Source organism: Canis lupus, chromosome 24 (assembly GCF_003254725.2).
Source record: "Canis lupus dingo isolate Sandy chromosome 24, ASM325472v2, whole genome shotgun sequence".
Classification (NCBI taxonomy): domain Eukaryota; kingdom Metazoa; phylum Chordata; class Mammalia; order Carnivora; family Canidae; genus Canis; species Canis lupus.
In genome coordinates this window covers 8,044,815-8,072,105 of record NC_064266.1, presented here as the reverse complement: position 1 = coordinate 8,072,105, position 27,291 = coordinate 8,044,815, and the positions used below count along the sequence as shown (strand labels likewise).

General features: G+C 37.9%; 1 protein-coding gene and 1 long non-coding RNA gene across 5 annotated transcripts in view; one reads left to right on the top strand and one right to left on the bottom strand.

Moving 5' to 3' along the window:
* MACROD2 (mono-ADP ribosylhydrolase 2) overlaps positions 1–27,291 on the top strand; it is a 1,929,479-nt gene that overhangs the window by 736,495 nt on the left and 1,165,693 nt on the right. The window lies entirely within an intron of this gene.
* The window catches only part of LOC112673567 (uncharacterized), a 35,107-nt gene continuing 11,423 nt past the window's right edge, over positions 3,608–27,291 (bottom strand). The window contains exon 3 of the long non-coding RNA XR_004808984.2: positions 3,608–3,926. This is a non-coding gene — a long non-coding RNA (uncharacterized LOC112673567). The remainder of the gene's footprint in view (positions 3,927–27,291) is intronic.

The following is a 27,291-nucleotide window of genomic DNA, read 5'->3' as shown; positions in this document are numbered from 1 at the left end:
GCTTTGTTCAATACACATGAATGGGCATGAAGTAACATAATTATAAATATAAATAATGATAAAAATGTGAGGAATTATGAAAAAGAATCAATTTGAAGAGCTTTTTGGCAGCTATACCAAAAAGGCAGACTTGGTTAAAATTTTTGTTATTACAGAAGATAATACCTAACAGAGATAGCAGTATTTTCCTTATTCTAAGTCCTAAAAGAAAACTTTCTAGGAAGCTTATTATATATCTTTTTAAAGTTCCTATATTTCGGATTGTGTTGTAGCAGATCAAAAGATGTTACTTCTTAGGGTTGCTTTCAATAAAACAATGATCATCATCCGTAAACAATAACTGAACAATTATTATGGTAAAAATACTTTGAATCCAAGAATGAAGTACAGAGATTTGCTCCCTAAAGCCTTAACCATCTTGCTAGAAAACATAGAACTCATATAGCTAGGCAACAGAAGTTAGCATATGTTGTCATTACTGAATTCATGTTAATCATAGATACAATATTCTCAGCATAATTCTTCAGTTTCATGGCAAAAATAAATTATTAATATTTCCCTAAATGCTTATAGGACATTAACCTCACCCAAATCAGACAAAATATATCATCTGTCATTTTTGTGGATGTCTGCATCCAATGACTGATTAATGCAAATATATAAAAGCCCAGTTCCTTCACCCCAATTTGTGGCAACTATAAAGGGAGTCCCAGTTTCAGAGCACCCCATGGGATCAGTTGTGGCATTGTGGTGACTGTATCACAACCCGGATTTCTTCTCCATTCAGTCTTGCTCCCTTTACTTTCACCATAGCTGTTAATCTTGAGAACACTCCTTGATAAATTTCCTGTAGTCCACTCTCTGTCCCAGAGTCTACTGTCCTGGAAACTACCATGCTAGAGTATAGGTCACTTTGTGTAAGCCACTAAGACTTCTGTTCAAGGAGAATTACAGTCTAATTTAAAAGACAGTACACAGTGGTACATAGTATAGGTATAGCGTAGAATGAGCTGAGGGCCAAATGAACCATTGAGATTCTGGACGTTTTTCTACCTCAGAAGCCAGGAAGATTGCTGAGAGCCAACGTAGCCAAGTAAGATTTCTCAGAGGAAGGTTCTCCTATGTTTCCTTCTTGCACCCAAAGGACCCATCTCAGAATGTTAATTCAACACTGTTATTTTCCCCACACATGCTTGTTTATAGCCTGTGTATAACAATTTGAGAGATCTTAGTCCTATACTGTTACCTTCCCGAGGTCTCTTTCAAAATCTTAATGATCTGTATGAATATCATTAAGTAGAAACAGCCCACAAAGGCAAACAAGAAGGCACTTATGTTTATAGCAATAGAACCCTGTTCAGAACGTTGCTGCCTTTCTCTCAGGATTGTCATGTATCTCTGACTTCCAGGAAATGGCTGTGCAGTCATGTGAATCAATATTTTCATCCCTAAGTACTGGTTGTAAACACCTCTTATTCTATTGTCTCATATTTTGCCATCTCCACTCAGCATAACTTGCTCTGCTCAGAGTTCTGGTTTTTTTCTCTGCTTACACTGATACACAGTTTCAGAGGAAAGCCTTGGAAAATCCTGATGATAGTCGTCTTCAAGTTGGGTTTTCCCAGAAACAGATTGAGGCACAAAGATGTGAGGGTAGGTAGTGTATTGATTGACAGGGTGCCTCAAGATAGGAGAGTAGAAAAGTGAGCAAGGGAAGAGGAGGCAACCTGTCAAGGAGTATCACCAAGTAACTGAGCTTAATCCAATTAGAGAACTCTGGAAGCCCATGTAGATATGTACCTTGCTCTTACTCACCCAATGGCAAAGGAGCTTGGCCACTAATACACCAAGTCCTGTCAGTCATCTCTTAGGAATTGCTCTGCTTGCATGTGAATTCCTCAGCACCTCCCAGATCCCATGTGCTGGAGCAAACCAAGCTTTGGAAGCCAAAGAAACCCCTTTGTCATAATAAATATATGAATAAACTGCAGGTGCTAGCAGTCAGGACTGTGGGCACTGAAATAAATGGTCAGGGCAAGGGAATGTGAAAGTGGATCCTGTAACAACATCAGCCTCACAGGGTAATGAAAGCACAGATATTGTAGTCATACTGTACAGTCTGTTTCTTCCTCCTCCTACACCTAATTAGTTCCCAATTTTTACTGACATTGCCACCCTGCTAGCTCCAGAGCTTCTCCTTTCTTTGCTATTTTTGCTGTTTTCTAGTTGAGGATGTCTGATTTCTTTTCTACACCTCAAGAGTTCTCACCTCTAAGCTGGCTTAGTTGGAGGTTGGGTACCTTTGCTGGAATGTGTATATTATATTCCTATTGAAGTCCTTCTCCAACACCACCTTCTCCATGATGCTTCACGCATCCCTCTCCTGCAACTCGTGACACTTCATTGTGGTCCTCATTTTAGCACTTCTCAATATCTGCATTTTATTAAAGTAATGTTAATAGGCATCTCTCTCACTAGATTGTGAACTCCTGAAGGGCAGGTGTTGCTGTTCAATCACTGTAGCACCCACTGCAGTGCTTCATGTATAATGGGTATTTGATAAATGCTTGTTGAATGAAATTGAATAATTTAAATCCAAAGTAGGCTGAAAAGAGATGCTGTTTCGAGGGAGCCACCTGATTCAGTTACCTGCATAGGGAAAACATACACTCGATTTTTCTAACAGCTTGCATTCAAGCTGTCATTAAAATTAAAGTCCTTTATTATACGCTCTCATTGTTGCTGAAATAATACTCCCCATGCCTCGAAGCAGTAGATGTAACAGCCTCTCTTAGTAATAATTTTGTGACATCAGGCATCAAGCAGTTGGGAAATTGCAACTGCTGGTAATATAACTTTACATATAGTATATCATTACAAATGAGTAAAACAGGGCCTGGAGGCAGGGATGCTCTGTAACATACTACTTTTCTGAGAAGAAAGAAAACTCAATAGAATGATAGTAAATTTCTGTAAAAGCATTTTCTCCTAAAAGAAAAAAAAAAGACAATACCCATTTAGTTACCCTTTAATAATTTCTGTGAACTTCTGTGTGGCAACATGCTAAAAGAAACAATTTTCTTTCCTTTCTCTTACACACACACACACATACACACACACACACACGCAATTCTGAGAGAGATCATTTTAGGAGTCTGGGCAAACCTACTGGCCTAGGAGTTAAGGACCTGAGCTAGACAAATCACTCTGCTTTCCTTAAAATGTCCACTGTCTCCCCACTTTCCTGCTCTCCCACACATTTAGACATTTTGCATACTTCTGAAGCTAAATTTAATTTAGCAGGAGAAAGAGACTTTAAGAAGATATAAACAAAAAGAAAGGCCCACGCTGTGTTTAAATAAATTCAAATGCAAGAAAAGGGAGGAAGGACAGTGCCCAACTGGGACTTGGAGTCAAGGCGAGGACTATGGGCAAGCTCTGCCAACCATCCATCCTCTTCAAACTATCTCTTCACATGCCCCTACTAAGCCTCTCCCAAACAATGATGCTCAAATACAGAGTATACCAGTAGGCTATAGTAGCCCCAGAAGCCCCAAACTCTGTGGCTTAAACTACATGTAGCTTTGGTTGTTGTTGTTGTTTGATGTTTTATTTAAAAAAAAAATCAGGCCAAAAAAAGCTGAGACCAAAGTTAATATGGGAGATCCACAATCATTAGGAACTTAGGTTCCTTTTATCATCTTTCTCTGTTAATGTCCATTTTCCATCTTCAGTATTGTCTTGTGGTCCTAGATGCCTTGCTGGAGTTCCATCAATCACTTCTCTCTTCCAGGCAGGAAGAGGGAGCAAGGAAAAGAGAGTGAAGATAAAAAATAATGTTCTCTGAGTTCATCAGCATCCTTTGAAGAGCTTTCCTGGAAACTCCACTCAAGTACTTTCTCTTACATCTTATTGGCTACCTTGGTCTGAAAGGTAGAATAGGAAATGGATTTTAGTATCTATGCTCCTCGCTCAGTCTGTTCACTTATTTGTTTTTTGTTTGCTTTTTAAAAATTATTTTAAAATCATTATTTCTTAAGAAAGGAGAGTGGTTATTAGGTAGGCAGAACACACAGACATACACAGTATTGCTTCTGTTTAGATGCTTGTGTAGGTAGGACTACAGAAGCATACTGACAGTATGCTTCACATGCATAAAGTTGGAATCCCCAGTTCTTTTGTCAGTACCGTTTTGTTTACTCAGTCAGAGAAAGGAGACAGACAGACAGACCTAAAGAAGAAGCTTGAAATTGTCTGAAGTACAGAAATCTCTTTTTGAGATAGCTTACACATTTCAGCATCTAGAATGCTAAACATTAGATGTTATATATTGAGATTATATGTATTATATGGTGCTGGACTCTAAGGCAGGACAGCTCAAGACCTTTATTAACGTGATTTCAGTCCTTGCCTCTTAATAGCCTTGACAATTCCTTCCTTTGGGGAGAGGTTGCTCTGGAAGGAAGCAAGTATTATTATTCTTTTTACTACCCAAAGCTGTGTCTCTTTGTTCATTCTTAGCTTTCAAAAGAAGTTGAGTTGAATCCATGTTTGAACTCTTATAGTTTCATTATTATTAGAAGAAAAAAGAGATCTGAGTGGACTTTAATGGGAATGGAGACCAGGAAACCCAAGTTGAACTTTGCACTTTTAAAGACAAAAACTAGAGTAGATCCTGAGGTTGCAGGAGGCTCAATGCACCAACATCCGTAGCATTTGTTAGAGACGCCTATCTGTAGCTTCTTGTTGATATATCACCCACTTCTTTAGAATTTCAAATTTGGAATTTCCCATTTCACTTTTCAGTAAAAATGATAAAGTTGGATTATGGGCTCTCAGGTTTCTAATTCTGCTCTCTTTGTGCTCTCAAATCCCACAATGGGCCTTAATAAAGAGAAAATGGAGAAAAGGAATAGCTAAAATAGGAAAAGTAGTGTATTTGCAAGACCCTCAGAACATCCATCATTGAGTTCACTTAATTATAGGAATTCCTTTCTAAGGAAGTAGAGGTTGCAACTTTAAGTCATACAAGGATCATTTAGCTCTAATATCTTCCCCAGCTACACACATAGTGGTAATCATAACTACTGGATATTTATTGATCTTCATATTTGATATGCCATATCCAATATGATCTAAATGGAATAGACTATTTCATTCCATATTGAATGTCTATTAAAGGGATGGTTAGTTATTAAGTTATAATAATTAATTTGAAACACCTTCATGAAGGGATCCCTGGGTGGCGCAGCGGTTTAGCGCCTGCCTTTGGCCCAGGGCACGATCCTGAAGACCCCGGATCGAATCCTACGTCGGACTCCCGGTGAATGGAGCCTGCTTCTCCCTCTGCCTATGTCTCTGCCTCTCTCTCTTTCTCTGTGACTATCATAAATAAATAAAAATTAAAAAAAAAAAAAGAAACACCTTCATGAATGTTCTCTCAATTACATTTTAAATGATCAATTTTGAAAGCCTTTCTAAAAGGAAATCATTGAATATGTTGTAAAGAGTGAAAATAAAAGTACATGTCTGTGGTAAATTCTGACTTACCTTCAAGGTAATAAAAAAAGAATACCTGTCATTGTTAAGGAACATATAGCCTTTTTTCCCTTCCTGGGAAAAGTTCAAAGTTGACAGTGAGTTCACTTGAAGAGATGTAATATGAAGTCAAAGCAAAGGTGGGTTGACAGGACAAGCAGGATAAGGTTTACCAAGGAGCCTTGGCCCCTATCTTCTGTTCCATGATCTCACCTGAAACAAAATCCTTGTTCTGCTTATCTTCCTAAGTATCCAGGAGATTTAAGTAGTAACTGATGCTGTCTGCAAAGTGTGTACTGTAGACATAACACTACACCCCATTTTTTGCATGCCAGGGAGGAGACCGCGTTGCCCTGTTCAGACAATCTCAAGGGGAACCCCTATTCTTTTCTAGAGCATGGTTTATGGAAGGACAAAATTATTACTCTTTATTGTGTTTGAGAGGATTTAGGGGCTGATCTGTCTCAGATAATACTTTTCTCTAAATATTTTCTAAAGAAATGCTGCAGAGTCATTTGTGAACCACATAAATGCAGTTGATAGGGAGCAGCAGAACAAGTTTATGAGATCTCTTTACTATAACTTGGCTTTTCTACTCTATAAAATATCTACCTAGAAGGGCTTTTTATTAAGTTTGGTCTAGCCCATTCTCTGACAGTGAAATCCAAGATTCAAAAAATATATATTCTCTAAATATTGAAATAGTATGCAATCTGTAAGAAATAAGGCAAATTTGTACCAATGTGGAAAATATTCTAGGATATATTAAACACCAAGGAATGGGGTAGATTGAATGGCATTTATAATATTATCCCTCCCTTTAAAAGATAGCTAGGTAGAAGGATGGATGGGTGGATGGATGAGTGGATGGATGGATAAGCAGACACATTAGGGTAACTGGCTGCAACACATGAGGATAAGTACTTAAAATTATTTTTAATAGTTTATCTTTCTAAACAAGGACTGTTAGGAAAGAGAAGAGTCTGATTATCTACTTTTATACTGTTTGATTAAAAATGTATTAATAGTGTTTCTCTGAGCAATGAGATAGTGGGCTATTCTCATTTTCTTTTCATATTTTCTATATTAAAAATCAAATTAGTGAAATTTTTTTTAATGTATCCCTGCTGTATTTCATTTTTTTAAATACGTTGCTTGCTTGGTTTATTTATTTATTTAGGAGAGAGAAGGAGAGAACACAAGCAGGGGGAGCAGCAGAGAGGGGGGAAAGGTAGGCCCCCTGCAGAGGGAGGGCTTGATCCCAGGACCCCAGGACCATGACCTGAGCTGTAGTCAAACTCTTAACTGACTAAGCCACCTAGGTGCCCCTATATTTATTTTTAAAAGTTAATGATGCTGCTGTTTTAAAATCTGTACAAACTGTTTCAATTCATGTATTAGAAATTGAGGCTTGTATCATAAACTATATGGCATTAAGGTCTCTATGTAATTACTCAGAAAAATAGAGAATGAAAAAGTTAAGTGCAATTGAATTTTGCCACATGTATGTGATATGCCTAAGTTGTAATAAAAGCTGACTTTACACTGATTAAATATAGGTGTTCTAAGGGCTAAAGGAGAAAGAAATCTATCATTTTACATCCTTTCCTTGAATCCAGAACACCCCCCCCCCGCCAAAAACAAAAAAACAAAAAACAAAAAAACAAAAAACAAAAAACAAAAAACATGACCTCTGAAAGAATATCACTTTATCTTGCAGATTAATCATGCATTGCAAATTATGATGCAAACTTAGAAACCATCCAACCTAATTTCCATTAGAAATATAGCTGTATTTGCCTTTCTGACATTGCATAAATATGATGACATATAAAAATTAGGGTACTCAAATTGGAAAAGAAAAAAAATGATTTTGAAATTAAAAACCATTTAAAAATGAAACTTAGATTGCATTTTTTATTAGAAGAAAATAGAATATTTAAAGGATAACTAAAGATGTTAAGTGTGCCTTTATCCACTTTCACATATATTTAAACAAACCTAAGTAGCATATCAAATATGTTAATTTAAAAAGTCAGTATCTTCTCCTTATTTTCAATAGGCAACTATTTTTTTCTTTAAGTACATATTTTACACGTACATTATTTTGTTTAGAAATAAAAACTGCATGTAAAAATATTTTACTGATTCTCAAGACTGCAAATATGCCATAGCTATCAATGAGCTCAATAAATATCCGGTGATAATTGGGTTCATAAAATGCAAACTTTTCTCCACTGTTGTCAGATTTTATTGCTTTGGGTCAAAGGCCATTACAAGGCCCAGGGCAGAGTACAGGTAGTGTGCTTTCTGAGTAGATATAAGTTGGAAGGAGTTGCTGAGAAGGATCATATGTAACATTTTATAGGTACTCTTATAAAAGAGATAACCAAGCTGACCTTATGAACTGCAACTGAAGTTGTTCTGTTTGAGAAAGTAACACCATTTCACGCACTAGGACTAGTCAAGTGACCTTCACCAAGGCAGAGACACTTTGTAGCACTTAAGGGATTAATTAAATTTTTGTGAGTAGTATAGGCCAGACATAATTGTAATAGTGTTATATGTGTTTATATATATTGCCAGTTATTCATCACTTTACCTTGCTCACATAATTAAAAGCAGACCCCGAAGACCCAAATTTGAAGGAGCCACAATTAACTAATTACTCCTCAGAGTTTTGCAGAGATCAGTTCTGTTTTCAGAATGAATTTGTAGGTGAGGTTTAGATACAGATACTAAAAATAATGCTTCACCACCCCCACTCCCTGTCCCTCCACACTGGTTAAGAGTTGCCTCCAGGAGTGTTAAGTCTCCTCTGTGTATTTTTTTCATTTGACTTCCAGGTTGCACTTCTGTTGGAGCTCTGGGAATGCCATAGAAAGGCGGAGAAGAGAAACCAAAGTGTTTGAGGTGGGAAATTGTTAGCAACCAGGAAGTGTTCTCAGCTGCAGATTTACTCAGCTGATCCAAGGGGCTATGAGGCAGGAAATCAACCATATCTATATAGATAGTGTTTTCCCTTTTAGAAAAAAAAATATATATAAAATTTCAGATACAGTTTATAATGCATTTTTTCTTTTGCCCAGAGTATGCTAAAACCTAATTAGTTCTACATTGTACAAATAAGTCAATTTAATAAATGAGAGAAGGCATTTCTCTTTAAATACAGTACATTGGATTATGCATGCAAATATTTGGGCTTAAATTATGGGCCTGTGTATGTACTGCAAGACTAAAGAAATACATGACATCTGTGCTTCAACAATCCCTATGCCTGTAGAGGGCTTCATGATTTGAGAAGTGCTTTCATGAGCACACATCATCTTTGGATCCTTATAAAATATGTGAAGTTGGGCAGCCCTGGTGGCTCAGCGGTTTAGCGCCGCCTTCAGCCCAGGTCGTGGTCCTGGAGACCCTGGATGGAGTCCCACGTCGGGCTCCCTGCATGGAGCCTGCTTCTCCCTCTGCCTGTGTCTCTGCCTCTCTCTCAATCCTCTCTGTGTGTTCTCATGAATAAATAAATTAAAATCTTTAAAAAAAAAAGTGAAGTTTACAAAGGAGTCATTATTTCAATTTTCTAGTTAAACAAATCTAAGACCCAGAATTGAATAGGGGGCTAAAAACACAAATATTGATAACAGGAGAACTGGTTGTTTCCCCCAGTTTTGGTATAGTCTTGTCTGGATATATAATCTCTCTGTGTGCGTTGGTTTCTTTATGTGGAACATGAAAAAAATGAACAAAATGACTGTAGATCTTTGAATATTCTGAAATGATGAGCTGGAATATAAATCAAAGACTTTTGAAACTCATCAGCTATTTCCACCATCCCTCATATTCCACCAAACCCTCTTTAGCATTCATAAGTTCAGTATACTATATATTACATATTATATATTATATATGTATATATATTAATGACTATACACTGAAGTTGGTATATTATAATCAAAGCGCTTCCAAAAGCATATAATGTATAAATATGAATGAATGTGTACTTTGTTTATATATATATATATATGCATTTATATTTATTTTTCAATTGGTAAATATTTCAAATTTGAATATATCCTAATATTGAAATCCTAATGGTAATCAAGTTACGGTACTCTGTTGATATCACTAAAATTTTTGCAAAATCTTTTGATATTTCTAAGGAAAAAACCCTTATCCTTTCCAACATTAAGAATATTTTCTTTATGCTACATTTAAATAATGTTTAGAATTAATATTTCTATTTTATAACTTTTGAGGGTATTTTTTTCCCCATGGTAGATGGATCATAAAGCTTGTATCATAGCATATATCATATACTTCAGGATTTAATTTGGGGAATTTTTTATTATAGAATGGCAGTCACTGTTTCCTTCTGCATATAATCCATGCAGAACCATTTTGTATCAATTGTGGATATAAGACTATTGAATTAGCACAGAATTGTTCTGTATTTTTTTTGTTCTGTATTAATTGTGGTTACACCCACATACTTTAATGCAGAACATATTATATATCTCCTGCATATATTTATTTTTCCTACTTGATCATAATAAATGTACTCCTACATTCCAGTGCCAGTGTCAGGTTATTTCTGTTCTTAAGATTTTAATTGTGCTCATTATTTTGGGCTGAATACTGGTTAGGAATAATCTTCAAATTTTTATCTGGATATGAGTGATCACTTGGTAATGTGCCAAAATCCTCTCATTCAGAAATGAAGCTTTTCTATTAAAAGAATCAGACACATAAAGCAGATTTTCTGAACAAATATCACAGTTCTGTGGAGTTATTAGGGCAAAGCACCTGCACCTCCGTACACTTTGATTACCCAACATGCACTGAGAACCTGGGTTGTCACCTTGAACACTGGTATTCCCATCTTCTAGTTAGATTAACATCTTAGATTTATTACTATATTGGAAATTCCATTTACTAAATTGATTCAGCTTTTTTTTTCCTATTCATTGTTGTCCTACTCAATCAATAGGCCCCTTATTTATTAGGAAGGTGTGATCACTAAATTGTAGCCATAAAGCCATGTTACCTTTGAAACAGAAATGTTATCAGATTTATTTATGAATACTAGTATCATAAAGATACCAGATTAAAGTTATTTCAATTATGAAAAAAATGTTCAGTCATCTACTCAACAAACATTTACTGAGCATTTATTTTGTACAGGATTCTATCTTATTTGTGGCAAAGAATATAATGGTAAATGAGTGAGAGCAGTCTGGTCTCATGGAGAACGAGGGTACTCTAATTCTAGAGACATTAGTTGAAATTTTTGCTTAGTTATTTATTACCTGTGACCTTGGGCTTTATCTTATTTTTACGTGTGTGTGTGTTTAAAATGGGAAATGGGATGCCTGGGTGACTAAGCGATTGAGCATCTGCCTTCGGCTCAGGGCGTGATTCCACAGTCCCAGGATCGAGTCCCACATCAGGCTCCCTGCATGGAGCCTGCTTCTCCCTCTGCCTATGTCTCTGCCTGCCTTTCTCTGTGTGTCTCTCATGAATGAATAATTAAAATCTTTAAAAAGAATAAAATAAAATAAAATAGGAATAATACCTACTCCATTAGGTTATAGTGTAGATTGAAAATTAAACATTTTATGTAACTCGTATAATACTCAATGAAAGTGTAATGGCAGAGTAAGTAATAGTTCTCAGCATTGTGGTATTATACGACCCAGCCTTGGTCCTCAAAAAAGTTTACATTTTGTTGATATAACTTAGGAGATGCCTAATATGTATGTGTGTGTGTGTGTGTGTGTGTGTGTGTATACACACACACACAGTATATTCATAAAATATACTAACACTGCAAATTAAAGGAACAGCTGGTTGTGGTGTGGGGGTGAGCCAGCATTATGTTGTGACTGATGTATATCAGTTACTTGTACTTTTTTTGGATCTTTGCAAGGGGAAAACTACAAGTAATGAGTTTTATATAATTAATTTAAGTTTGTTACAGGTTTTCATGTTCAGGATAAACAATTTTTCAACCTTGGATGAAAATACTTGCAACAGTTTAAGGTATTTTACCTTAAGACAACTGTTGCAATGCCAGTCTTTTTTTTTTTTTTTTAATTTGGTGTGTGTGAAAACACTTCAAAATTAAAAGATGTACATTTAAAATTGGTTGTATATCTAATCTGTCCGAGGTTCAGTAAATAAACAATTATTTTTAAAAACAAAAAACAAAAACAAAAAACCAAAAAAATATACTGATACTGCAATTAATTCCCTATAGTATATTTTCTGGTTCATCCCTCTTTTTAGTTCACCACAGGCTACCCATCTTGTCTTGTTTTGAGTAATCTGGGGTCTAGTCAGGAAGGAGCATCTCTAGTAGTTATTTAATGGAGAAAATTTAATATAGAGCATTGATGGTACAGCTGTTGGAGGGCTACCAAGGCAAAAAGAGAATTATGAGCTAACAGCAATCCTATGAATGGGGAACATATGACAGAGGTTAGGTTTCTCAAAAAAGTACCCCCATAAAACTTCGGCCTCACTTGGTGACTGAGGAGAGGTGTTCTCTGCCTGGTGCTGATACCTCACAAGTTGGAGGAGGGTTTCTGTAGTGCTATCTTCCTCAAGCTGGGATCTCTGAGAGGGTACAACAAAACATCCTGGGAGTACCAGAAACCAGAAAATAGAGGCTGAGACCAACTGCTGCTGTTGCTGGGGTGAAGAGTTATGGCAGGGGCTTCACTGACGGTTGTGATGAGTGAAAATGGAAGGAGCTTAGTCTTTTCATCCCTTCCCCTCTTGCCAGTTTCCTTCTACTGCCCCTGTTGGTACAATGTAACAGGAAGCCAGCTGATAGGATATGGAGCTTCACAGTCCCAGAGCTGGGGAATGGAAGGATGGCATTGGTGCTTAGAGACAAGAGCTTACTGACTGGCACAGGTTTGCATTAGCAGAATGGCAGCATTCCCTGATTTGTGATGAAATCTACTCCCAAAGGACTTGAGAGCTCACTGGTTCCTTTGGTTTAATTTAATATGCTATGTTCACTTTTGAAGAGACTCAACGTTAATGTTAAAAGTAGATATTTGTGGTTATATACTCAAATGTGGAGATTTAAAATTCCTTTGACTATTAAAAAGAAACCCTTTTAGAAGAACAAATAACACGACTTTTCCTACTTAGTATATCACCATTCCAAAACACCTTGTGTTATTCCTTTTAGATTCCTAAAAGGCAAATATTGATATAATTCTGTTGGTATCAACAAAAGATACTTAAGTCTGGGAAATATTTATTCATTTATTCAAATGGAAATAAATATGACCTTGTCAAATCTCTGCAGTTTGTGTTAGAAAGATGACCATTACCATTAAGAAATTTTATATGAAATTAAACATTTATTATATGCTAAAATATATCTAAGAAATCTAGAGTAAGAGAGCCTGACATAGGGTTCTACCCCAAGACCCTGAGATCATGACCTGAACCAAACACAGACGCTTAACTGACTGAGCCACTGAGGTGCCCTCCAATTTATGGTTTTAAGGGTCACTTGGTGACTGTGGAGAATATATCCTAGGAGTGAGAGTAGATACAAAGAAAGGAGTAGGAGAAGAAAGCTAGAATCTAGACAAGAGCTAATGGTGGTGGTGGTGATGATGATGATGATGATGACAATGATGATGTTGATAATTCAGGAAAGGTCATGAAGAGGACCCTTGAGGGCTAGCTGGTAAATAAGGTGTGATGGTTGGTAGGTGGAGGCGAGTGGAGGGAGGAAATAACACTTCCTATGGATTGAATTAAGCAACTAGATGGATGTTGATGTCATTATGGGTTTGGTGAAAACAAAGAGAGAAATGAACACTTGTAAGAGTAGAAGAAAAGTAAATCCCATTTTAGACCCATATGATGTTTGAGGCACCAAAAGATATTAAAAGGTAGATATCAAACAGGCAGTTGAATATCTAGTTTGGAAATTACAGCAGTAGTCAAGGCCAGTGTTAAAAATTGGTAGCTTATTTTTTTCTGTGTTTATATTTTTGAACTCATGATGTGGAATATAAAGCCATGTGCCTGGATATGGTCATGTTGGAAATAATGTGCATAGTAGAGAAAACATGTAGCATTTTGAAAATGGGATAGTAAGATGATCAAGGCAGTCTGGGAGTTAGTAAGAAAAGTAGTGGAGCTTTGTGAAATTCAAGAGAGAAGAATATTACATGAAAGAAGGAGCCAAGTATAACCTGCAGAAACCAAGTGTTGGGAAGTCCAAGTAGAAGAAAAGAGTGAAGGATCCATTGTATTTCGCCACACGGAGGTTTTCATTGACCTTGACATGTACAGTTTCATAGTATATGAAGTTTTATGACCCTGTATATATTTAGGTTTTTATGAGCCTCAGGTGGTTGATAGGAAGGAAAAATAATCATCACAATTTTTGTCAAGTCTGAGGAAGAACTTGTCTGCTGACTTCTCACATTTTTGGTTAGGAGATAATATTTCCTCTGAAAGGTTTTCTGCCCCCTCTGTGATTGGATTCTATGACTGGAAATTGATCCAGTGTGGTAAAAAGAATGCTATCCTCCTGTTTAACCTCAGAGGCTTTTTCTCTGTAGGAGACTCACTGAAAATAATGACCAAGAATTGTGTTCATGCAGCCAGTGTGGGAGAACTAGTAGTAACCAATGAAGGGAAAATAAGAGCTGTTTCATCTGAATAACTAGATTATTTTAAGAATGTTACAGTAATATTTTTTATGTGACCAGTTTCATCTTCATTCAGTGTCAGTATAAATTACTTGAACAAAAAGTGAAATAAAGTTTTACTTATTTGAGGATACTATATAGCAGAAAACCTAATCTCTGCAGATGATATTAAGTTATTTACTTATTGAAAGGCAAGCTGAATTTGTCTTCTGTTAGTTAATTTCGATGAATATAGCATTTGTCTTTTCTTAACTGCACTCTTTTTTTTTTTTTTTTAATTCTGGAAGGCAAAAAGCATTGCCATCCTATAGCATACTGGGAATGCTGGGTCAGAAGTATAGAAATGTAGCATTCATATTCTCACATGCATAGTTTTGCTTTACCACAGGGGGCCCTGATATACGCCTTTACCTTTAATATATACTTTTGTGTAAAAGCTTTATTGTATTTATGAACTTTACTTTAAATCCAGTTTTAATTTTTTGAAGGGACATCCTATCATTGCCTTATTCCAACAAACCCCAGGCTGATGCCTTATAAATTTGTGGCAAGTTCTGTGTAGGCCACACTTTTCTTGAAATCTTCTCTTAGATATCTAGGGTGCCAAATGTCTGAAGTAAACTTATGATCTTTCTACATAAATCTCCAATTCCATTGTTCTTTATTACAGTGTGTGGTATTACTGAATATGTCAAGACACAATCTCCAGCCCTCTGTCTTCCTTACAACCATTGGCAATTCAACTGCATGATCTGTCCATTTTACCTCCTAAATATCTTTTTTTAAAAAAAGATTTTATTTATTTATTCATGAGAGACGCAGAGAGAGAGGCAGAGACACAGGTAGAGGGAGAGGGACTACCACAGGGAGCCTGATGTGAGACTTGATTCCAGGACCCTGGGATCACAACCTGAGCCAAAAGGTAGACACTTAACCACTGAGCTACCCAGGCACCCCACCTCCTAAATATATTAATTTTGTATCTACTTTTCTCTATTTTCACTGTCCTGTCACCCAGCCAGACTACCATCACCGCTCACCTAGACTGTTGCAATTTGCTTCTAAATGGTCTCTGTACATTTACTTCAACCCATTCTCCAGACCAGAGGCAGAATGCTATTTTAAAAAACCAAATCTAACATGTCACACTTCTGCTTAAAACCTTTCAATGACCTTCTAGTTGTCTTTGGGATAGTGGTTAATACTCCTTAATCCATTCTGCTAAGCTTGCAAGATCTGACCTGGAAATTATTTCCTGTCTTACCCTCCTAACACTTTGCCCTCCCCCAACTCTTGATGTGTGCCTTCATTTCTTTCTGTATGCCTGATGTGTCCCCTGCTAAGGCTCTTCCTGCCCTCTACCCCTTCTTTCTCACCCATTTAATGCTTACTTGAGCTTATGATTTCCACTTAAATATTACTTCTTTATGGAGCCTTCCCCAAATCCAAATCCCAGATTTAGTCCTATCCCCTTGTAGCACTGGCTACCTTTCCTTCATAGCACTTCTCATGGTTATAGATGTTTATCTATTGTGTGATAACTGCTATGAAGGGTATTTGATTAATATGATAACCATGAAGACTAGTCTTGAAAGGAATAAGATATAAGACTGACTTGGTGCATTTAATTATCAGAATTGGAAAAACAACCCAAAGTTTATATCCTATTGAGTTAATAGGACCTTCTTTGTATGTAAATGTCAATACATTTTAAGATTAAAGTTTTTTTTTAAAGGTTTTATTTATTTATTCATGAGAGACACAGAGAGGGAGAGAAAAAGAGGCAGTCACACAGGCAGAGGGAGAAGCAGGCTCCATGCAGGGAGCCTGATATGGGACTTGATCTAGGGACTCCAGGATCACTCCCTGGACCAAACGCAGGTGCTAAACCGCTGAGCTACCCAGGGATCCCCTTAAGATTACAGTTGACTGGCTATTAATTTACTATGTCTAGATTGATGTGTAATTAAGAATGCCAGAATATGGGACACCACAGAAAAGTAATTATTTTCAGATATGTTCTATAGCACTTATTACTGTTACTGTTCACAGTTGTAACAACCAGCATCATTGTCTTGCAAAACCCACTTTTAAGCCTTACTTCATTACTTTAAATGAATTTAGCATTAAATGTAATTAGAAACAATGATCCAGGTATAGATTTGGAGTAAACTTTACTATAGTATACTGAACACAGGTTTAATATTTTCCTCTGTGTTCTTCAGTTTTCCATTTTTTATTTTTACTTTTTTTGATGACAAATTGGATTTATCTTGATAAATTTGTGACATTGTTCTGATTTTAGAAGGTCATAATTTTTCTATTTGTATCTGAAGTCTCTTCCCAGAAAGGGTGTTCATCATTTGTATGTCACATGGATAATTGGTAGTCACACAGTTGATCACAGAGAGACTTTTCTGTCTCATTACTAGCTTTTATAGAATGGTCATATTAGTATAAAAGTAGCTACTACTTTTATTTCATTGGCATCTACAACATTGTAGGACTATAATAAATATTAATTGATCATGTTAATCCAAGTGTAATTTATAATTTAGGAACCAAATTTACTTCATCATCTTTCTGACAAATCTTGTTTACAGATGCCTGGGTGGCTCAGCAGTTTAGCACCTGCCTTCGGCCCAGGGCATAATCCTGGAGTCCCAGGATCAAGTCCCACATCAGGCTTCCTGCGTGGAGCCTGTTCTCCCTCTGCCTATGTCTCTGCCTCTCTCTCACTCTCTTTCTCTCTCTGTGTGTGTCTCTCATGAATAAATAAATAAAATCTTTTAAAAAAATCTTCTTGTTTCTTAAAGCATTGTTTATTTTGGTTTGATGTATGGTTACAGCCACTTAAATGAGAAGAGATGTCAGTATGTCTATGTAATAATAACTTAGAAATAGTGAAATATTTATAAGTCTGCTGAGTTTTTACTCCAAGTTATTTTTAATTGTGATTTGAATTAAGTCATTCTGTTAAAAACTATCATTTTCAGACTTTTTATTACTCAAAAATGTAATGACATGTATATTGGGACAGATTTTCTACAGTAGAACTGGTTAACAGTATAATTTGAGGTCTTTCAACATGTTCCCTAACATAATATTTCCTCTTTTAGAAATTTATTCAGAAGAAATTTTTAGAGGAGTGCTTTTACAATTAGGAAAAAGTTATGAAAATATAATAATTTAATGCTCTTTTATCCCTTAAAGATTTCTCACTTGCATAAGTACATTTCTGATGAGGTTTTGATTTTGAAGAAATTAAGTCATTTTTTTCTTGTATCCCAAATCAACTTGATGAAGCCCTTACTTATTAACATTTTAATTTGGGAAATCCCAACACAATCTTAATATTAAAATAATAAGTGATAGTAATTTTGATCATCATTGTCATCCCTTTAAACGGTAGCTAAAGCATACCAATTGGAGTTTAACAAATTATAATGTATTTTCTTTTAGGAAATTGCTTAAAATTATGTTTCCAGGTTTGTGTGATTTTTTTTTTACTCACTTTATTCTTAGCATAGAAGATTTGAGTTCTGAATTGACGGGTGAAAATATCACCTTCATCATACAATAGTAAAGGCAAAAAATAGGCATAGCAACACTTCTGGTATGTTTAAAATAACAATTGAAATGTCTTTTTGTGTTTCCTTAGAAGTTGCTCTGAAAAGATAATAGTTTGGCTTCCTGGCCAGCTTCTGGGGGGGATGGCCCTTACATTAAGTATCTCAGGTATTAGTATGGAGTACAAGGACACTATTTCATGTTATTGCAGAGATCTTACTCCCTGGGTTAGAATCTCAAATGGGGCCCTGTTTGTTGATATATTTGCAATAAAAAGCCATTATTAACTTACAAGGTCAAGGGGTTAATGGAAGAAATATTCTCATCTTCCTATTATCTTGCAATGTTTTGCTGGGAGCTGAAGAAAGATAACACTTTTCTCCCCCAATTTCTCTTGGCAGTTTTTAAAATGGTGATTTCATGTTTCTGTGACTAAATAAAAGATTAAATGCCAATATAGAAAGCTTTAGAAGTGTACTTAGTCAAGCTGTCAGTTCAGACAGGCATTCTATCATGACTACCTTTGCTGAGATCCCTGAAACTCCTAGTAATGAAAACTAGGAGGAAGGTGCCTTAATGATTTCTTGATTTCTGAGTCCTAAGAATTTTTCCCCCATTCCATTTTAGGCAAATTAGTCATCTTGCACAAGAAGTCAAGGAAATTTCACAAGACTTTAAAGCGGGGGGGGGGGGGCGGCGGGGCAAGATGGCAGAAGAGTAGGGTCTGCAAGTCACCTGTCCCTACCAACTTACCTAGATAACTTTCAAATCATCCTGAAAACCTACGAATTTGACCTGAGATTTAGAGAGAACTGCTGGAACGCTACAGAGAGAAGAGTTTGTGCTTCTAACAAGGTAGAAAGATGGAAAAAATTTTAAAAAAAGGAAGAAGAATCAAGTTGGGGAGGGGCCCCCCACGAGGAGCCGGGCTAAGGCCACAGTGAGAGCCTCCAGATAGGAAAGCCCAGTCCTGGAGAAGCAGGAACTTTAAAAATCCACACCGGATTCTTCCCGGATGGAAAGGTGCTTGGAGGGAACGGAGGCAGAACCACAGGAGGGGCAGTGGAGCCTCCAGGTTCCCAGGGTCACTAACAGAGGAAGTGCCTGCCAGGGGAAAGCACGCCACACACCGTGGGCCGAGCTCTGCTTGGCAGGGCCTCAGGAGAAGCTCAGGTAGCAGCTCTGGACAGAAGGGGCTACACGGCCCAGGAGTGCGATTACACGTGGTGCAGGCCCCGGATCCCAGGGCACCAGGGGACACAGCCCAGGCTCCTATGCTCCCCCGGGACAGGAAGAGGGCTGGAAGTCACAGGACAGTGAGGACACTCCTGCCACCGGGCACCCCTGAGCTGTGCACATCAGCTGCCCCCGCCCCCAGAAGCATCCAGGCCAGTGAGGACTGGGAGCTGCATTAGTTACTGTGGGAGCTGACTCCAGGGCTGGAGAGCTGGCCGCTGGCAGTGGTTGTTCCTCCTGGTGTCACCTTGTGCCTGGAATGGAGCGGGGCCACCAGGGAACAGAGGCCTCACAGGATAAACAGCTCCCACTGAGACATGCACAGGCAGGGGGTGGGGCAGATCCCCCAGGTGCACACACCTGAGAATCAGCACAGCAGGCCCCTCCCCCAGAAGACCAGCTGGAAAGGACAGGGGAAGAGCAAGTTCTTGACCCAGCAGTGCTGGAAAGATCCAGGGGAAGTCAAGGGATTTATAGTATATAGAACCAGAGGATACCCCTCCTTGTTTTGTTTTGTTTTTCTCTTTTTTTTCTTCCTTTTTCCAGTACAACTCGTTTTTAGCCACTCTGCACTGAGCAAAGTAACAAGAAGAAGAACTCACCACAAAAGAAAGAATCAGAAACATACTCTCTCCCACAAAGTTACAGGATTTGGATTACAATTCGATGTCAAAAAGCCAATTCAGAAGCACAATTATAAGGCTAATGGTGGCTCTGGAAAAAAGCATAAAGGATTCAAGAGACTTCATGACTGCAGAATTTAGATCTAATCAGGCCGAAATTAAAAATCAATTAAATGAGGGATCCCTGGGTGACGCAGTGGTTTAGCGCCCGCCTTTGGCCCAGGGTGTGATCCTGGAGACCCGGGATCGAGTCCCAGGTCGGGCTCCCGGTGCATGGAGCCTGCTTCTCCCTCTGCCTGTGTCTCTGCCTCTCTCTCTCTGTGTGACTATCATAAATAAATAAAAATTTTTAAAAAATCAATTAAATGAGATGCAATTCAAACTGGAGGTCCTAATGATGAGCGTTCATAAGGTAGAAGAAAGAGTGAGTGACATAGAAGACAAGTTGATGGCAAGGAAGGAAGCTGAGGGAAAAAGAGAAAAACAATTAAAAGACCATGAGGAAAGGTTAAGAGAAATAAATGACAGCCTCAGAAAGAAAAATCTACATTTAATTGGGGTTCCAGAGGGCGCTGAAAGGGACAGAGGACCAGAAAGTGTGTTTGAACAAATCATAGCTGAGAACTTCCTTAATTTAGGGAGGGAAACAGGCATTCAGATCCAGGATATAGAGAGGTTCCCCCCTAAAATCAATAAAGACCATTCAACACCTCGACATTTAATAGTGAAACTTGCAAATTCCAAAGATAAAGAGAAAATCCTTAAAGCAGCAAGAGACAAGAGATCCCTAACTTATATGGGAAGGAATACTAGATTAACAGCAGACCTCTCCACAGAGACCTGGCAGGCCACAAAGGGCTGGCAGGATATATTCAGGGTCCAAAATGAGAAGAATATGCAGCCAAGAATACTTTATCCAGAAAGGTTCTCATTCAGAATAGAAGGAGAGATAAAGAGCTTCCAAGATAGGCAGAAATTAAAAGAATATGTGACCACCAAACCAGCTCTGCAAGAAATATTCAGGGGGACTCTGTAAAAGAAAGAGGAACCCAAAGAAATAATCCACAAAAACAGACTGAATAGTATGATGACACTAAATTCATATATTTCAATAGTAACTCTGAACGTGAATGGGCTTAATGATCCCATCAAAAGACACAGGTTTCAGACTGGATAAAAAAGCAAGACCCATCTATTTGCTGTCTACAAGAGACTCATTTTAGACGTAAGGACCCCTACAGCCTGAAACTGTAAGGTTGGAGAACCATTTACCATTCAGATGGTCCTCAAAAGAAAGCAAGGGTAACAATCTTCATATCAGATAAATTAAAGTTTATCCCAAAGACTGTAGTAAGAGATGAAGAAGGACACTATATCATACTTAAAGGATCTATCCGACTAGAGGACATAACAATCATGAATATTTATGCCCCTAATGTGGGAGCTGCCAAGTATATCAATCAATTAATAACCAAAGTAAAGACATACTTAGATAAAAAAACACTAATACTGGGAGACTTCAACACAGCACTTTCTGCAAAAGACATATCTTCTAAGCACAACGTCTCCAAAGAAACAAGAGCTTTAAATGATACACTGGACCAGATGGATTTCAGAGATATTGACAGAACTTTACATCCAAATGCAACTGAATACACATTCTTCTCAAGTGCACATGTAACTTTCTCCAGAATAGACCACATACTGGATCACAAATCAGGTCTTAACTGATACCAAAAGATTGGGATTGTCCCCTGCATATTTTCAGACCATAATGCTTTGAAATTAGAATGCAATCACAAGAAGAAATTTGGAAGAAATTCAAACACACGGTGATTAAAGAGCATCCTGCTAAAGATGAAAGGGTCAACCAGGAAATTAAGAGAAGAATTAAAAAGATTCATGGAAAGTAATGAGAATGACGATACAACCATTCAAAATCTTTGGGATACGGCAAAAGCAGTCCTGAGAGAGAAATACATCGCAATAGAAGCATCCCTCAAAAAATTGGAAAAAACTCAAATACACAAGCTAACATTGCATCTAATGGAACTGGAGAAAGAACAGCAAATAAAACATACATCCAGCAGAAGAGAGTTAATAAGGTCAAGCAGAACTCAATGTAATAGAGACCAGAAGAGCTGTGGAACAGATCAATAAAACCTAGAGTTGATTCTTTGAAAGAATTAATAAGAGATAAACCATTAGCCAGCCTTATTAAAAACAAAAGAGAAAAGACTCAAATTAATAAAATCACGAAGGAAAAAGGAGAAATCACAACCAATACCAGGGAAATACAAATTGTTTTAAAAACATATTATGGGCAGCTATACACCAATAAATTAGGCAATCCTGAAGAAATGGAGAAATTTCGGGAAAACCACAAACTACCAAAACTGGAACAGGAAGAAATAGAAAACCTGAACAGGCCAATAACCAGAAAGGAAATTGAAGCAGTCATCAAAAACCTCCCAAGACGCAAAAGTCCAGGGCCAGATGGCTTCCCAGGGGAATTCTATCAAACGTTTAAAGAAGAAACCATACCTATTCTACTAAAGCTGTTCTGAAATATAGAAAGGGATGGAACTTTCCAAACTCATTCTATGAGGCCAGAATCACCTTAATTACAAAACTAGACAAAGACCCCACCAAAAAGGGAGAATCATAGACCAATATCCCTGATGAACACGGATGCAAAAATTCTCAATAAGATACTAGCCAATAGGATCCAATAGTACATTAAGAAGATGATTCACCATGACCAAGTGGATTTATCCCCGGGATTCAAGGCTGGTTCAACACTCATAAAGCAATCAAAGTGATAAATCATATCAACAAGAGAAAAAACAAGAACCATATGATCCTCTCAATAGATGCAGAGAAAGCATTTGACAAAATACAGCATCCATTCTGATCAAAACTCTTTGGAGTGTAGGGATAGAGGGAACCTCCCTCAGTATCTTAAAAGCCATCTACGAAAAGCCCACAGCAAATATCATTCTCAATGGGGAAACACTGGGAGCCTTTCCCCTAAGATCAGGAACAAGACAGGGATGTCCACTCTCACCACTGCTATACAACATACTACTAGAAGTCCTAGTAGTTCAGCAATCAGACAACAAAAAGAAATCAAAGGCATTAAAATTGGCAAAGAAGTCAAACTCTCCCTCTTTGCAGATGACATGATACTGTACATCAAAAACCCAAAAGACTCCATCCCAAAATTGCTAGAACTCATACAGCAATTTGGCAGCATGGCAGGATACAAACTCAATGCCCAGAAATCAGTGGCATTTCTATACACTGACAATGAGACTGAAGAAAGAGAACTTAAGGAGTCAATCCAATTTACAACTCACCCAAAAGCATTAGATACCTAGGATACCTAAACCTAACCAAAGAGGTGAAGGATCTATAAGGTCAAAACTACAGAACACTTCTAAAAGAAATTGAGGAAGACACAAAGAGATGGAAAAATAGTCCATGCTCATGGATTGGAAGAATATTGTGAAAACGTCTATGCTACCCAGGGAAATTTGCACGTTCAATGCAACTCCAACAAAATACCATGGACTTTCTTCAGAGAGTTAGAACAAATCATCTTAAGATTTGTGTGGAATCAGAAAAGACCCCGAATAGCCAGAGGAATATTAAAACAGAAAACCATAGTTGGGGGCATCACAATGCCAGATTTCAGGTTGTATTACAAAGTTGTAATCATCAAGACAGTGTGGTACTGGCACAAAAACAGACACATAGATCAATGGAACAGAATAGAAAATCCAGAAATGGGCCCTCATCTCTATGGTCAACTGATATTCGACAAAACAGGAAAGACTATCCACTGGACAAAAGACAGTCTCTTCAATAAATGGTGCTGGGAAAATTGGACAGCCACATGCAGAAGAATGAAACTAGACCATTCTCTTACACCAGACACAATGATCAACTCAAAATGGTTGAAAGATCTAAATGTTAGTCAAGAATCCATCAAAATCCTAGAGGAGAACACAGGCAACACCCTCTTTGAACTTGGCCACAGCAACTTCTTGCAAGATACATCCATGAAGGCAAGAGAAACAAAAGCAAACATGAATTATTGGGACTTCATCAAGTTAAGAAGGTTCTGCACAGCAAAAGAAATAGTCCACAAAACTAAAAGACAACCTACAGAATGGGAGAAGATATTTGCAAATGACATATCAGATAAAGGGCTAGTATCTAAGATCTATGAAGAACTTCTTAAACTCAACAGCAAAGAAACAAACAATCCAATCATGAAATGGGCAAAAGACATGAACAGAAATTTCACAGAGGAAGACATAGACATGACCAAGAAGCACATGAGAAAATGCTCCGCATCACTAGCCATCAGGGAAATACAAATCAAAACCACAATGAGATCCCACCTCACACCAGTGAGAATGGGGAAAATTAACAAGGCAGGAAACAACAAATGTTGGAGAGGATGTGAAGAAAGGGGAACCCTCTTGCACTGTTGGTGGGAATGTGAACTGGTGCAGCCACTCTGGAAAACTGTGTGGAGGTTCCTCAAACAGTTAAAAATAGACCTGCCCTACGACCCAGCAATTGCACTGCTGGGGATTTACCCCAAAGATACAGATGCAGTGATATGGCAGGACACCTGCACCCCGATGTTTCTAGCAGCAATGTCCACAATAGCCAAAGTGTGGAAGGAGCCTCGGTGTCCATTGAAAGATGAATGGATAAAGAAGATGTGGTTTATGTATACAATGGAATATTACTCAGCCATCAGAAATGACGAATACTCACCATTTGCTTCTACGTGGATGGAACTGGAGGGTATTATGCTGAGTGAAGTAAGTCAATCAGAGAAGGACATTTTATGGTCTCATTCATTTGGGGAATATAAAAAATAGTGAAAGGGAATAAAGGGGAAAGGAGAGAAAATGAGTGGGAAATATCAGTGAGGGTGACAGACCACGAGAGACCCCTAACTCTGGGAAACGAACAAGGGGTAGTAGAAGGGGAGGTGGGCGGGGGGGTTGGGGTGACTGGGTGACGGGCACTGAGGGGGCTCTTACGGCATGAGCACTGGGTGATATGCTACATGTTGACAAATTAAACTCCAATAAAAAAAATTAAAAAAAACTTTAAAGGACAGAACCATAACTATTTCAGTTAACTCCATAAGGAATTTTGTATTTAAAAGAAAGAATTCAACTACTCAAATTGATGCCCCTCAAATTCCTAGTATTTTAGAGAGTGTGTGAAGAGTGTAAATAAATATCCTGGTGCCTGAAAAATCCTTCTTAGAACTGAGTTGATGGCTATAGATGGAATTATAGGTGGAATTACAGGTGGAAATCATTGCCTTGCTAAGGTTATTTCTGTCATTTTTCTTTAAAAATATTTCATAGCCTACCTCTTACAATTTAATGTATGCCATGAGATTAGGTTGCCCGATGCTATTTAAGAGTCACTGAAAGGTTTTCTCTTCTTGTGTTTAAGTGGGGAATTTTCTCTGGAAATTAACCTATTAGAGAATTTTCCCAGATTGGTTAAAAATAAGTCCTTGCAGGATGCAATAAAAGGATTGTTGAGTACTTTAGTAAACTTGTCTACTTTTTTTTTTTTGTCTCTGAAGGCCAGAATACTTTTATAATTTCATCTGAAGGTTAGTCATAGGTATACTTAGTAACCCAGAGTTCTCCTAAATTTAAATAATCTCAGCTTATTTAATTGCAGTACTCTGCCAACAAACACAGGTTGTGCTGGTTTGATTCGACACAGCTTGGCTGGTGGGTTTGACTAATTTTACTAATTAAATCTGCCACAACCATCAACGCATGTGGATGCATATGGTTACAGTCCTCCGTTTCACCCATAATTTAGCCTGACAAGGCACATGTGAGTTTTCTCTTTACTCAATGTTTATATAAAGGGAATTTTTAGCACATAATTTTGTAATTCTCCTGAAATTCTGGCTTCAAAATAATAGAAGGGGGAAATGTAATCACACCTCTGATAAAACAATTTAAAAATGGAAAAGCTGGTGGAAAACTTTTTAATAACTGAGATAATTTTTGCCTTTCAGAATTAGTTGAGATCATGCTTAGAACATGTTCGTCAGCATTGTTGACAGGGTTTGTGAAATCACCTTTCCTGTGTCCTCCAAAACTGAGAGCATGCCACTGTGCACAGACTGGTACTTTACTCCATAAAGAGCTACTGTGTCTATGCAATATGACCGGAGGTTTCAGTGCTTTTGGTACATGGACTTAATCATCGGTCAATTTGTCCATTTTAACATCCTTAGTAGTCAAAGTGTTTGTTTAGACTTTTTGTATTCATAAACTTGTTAAAAATTGTACCGTTAACGTTTATCCCTGAGGATTTTTTAAGAGTTCTTTCTGTAATGTTTATTTTACATATTCTTACAGTAGGAATTTTTCATACAATAGCTACAGTAACAAATGTATATTAACCGTATGCTAAGGCATATTTCTAAAAAATCTCCCATCAGAAAAACTAAGCATATTTAGAGTTCCCAAGAGGAATTTCATGCATACTTACCAATAACCCAGTCAACTGTACAGATTGCTACTATGTGTTAGCTTTTTCTTTTCCTTGTCTCTTGCTTTGGACACTCTTCACTATGCATTTTTTTTTTCACTGTGCATTATTGAATCGAGTCTGGTAGGTCCCTGGTTTTGTGCAGCCCCGCTGACACCCTGATACCTAGATGCCAGGTCTAGATGATGTCCTTTAGCTGCACCTCTCTCACCATTGCCTGGTGGGTTCTTTTTTTTTTTTTTAAGATTTTATTTATTTATTCATAGAGACGGGGGCGGGGGAGGTCAGAGACACAGGCAGAGGGAGAAGCAGGCATCATACAGAGAGTCTGAGGTGGGACTCGATCCAGGGTCTCCAGGATCACGCCCTGGGCTGCAGGCGGCACCAAACCGCTGTGCCACCGAGACTGCCCTGCCTGGTGGGTTCTATTGGATGATGAGGATCCAGAGTTCTGGAGTTATTCCCACTGTGTTACAGTCCAAGGTTTATCAGTAGTAGGATTGAGCAGGGACAGAGAGGAGGAGCAAAAAGGGTGCTCTAGAGGCAGTGGGAGCAGTACACTCTTGGAACAGAAAGTAGTGAGATGCTTTGTTGTAGAGAATTTAGAACCATAACAAAATTGGCTGAAATCTGGTCTGCTTTTTAGTATCACCATGTGCTGATGATTCTAAACAATATAAGAAAAAGAAATACTCTTCCCTGCTTGGCAAACCTTTCCCACCACTCCTTCCCTTCAGCGCAGTGCTGTTTATAGATGCTTGCCCAGGACAGATTCTCCTCCAGGAGGCTCCTCAGTTCCTTATATATATAATATATTGATAGGTCAACCTGGCAATGAGTTGGATATGACCCCGCTATAGGCCTAGATCCTCTTACACTGTAATATTGAAGGAGGGATGAAATCTTCCCTTTCCTTTTCCTCTCTCCTGTCCTCTCCTATTCTCTCCTCTTCTCTCTTGATCTCTTCTGTTCTCTTCTGTCCTCTCCTGTTCTCCACTGTTCTCTCCTGGCCTCTCCAGTTCTCTCCTGTCCTGTCGCATTCCCTCTTCATCTCCTACTTCTACTCTCCCTCTCTCACT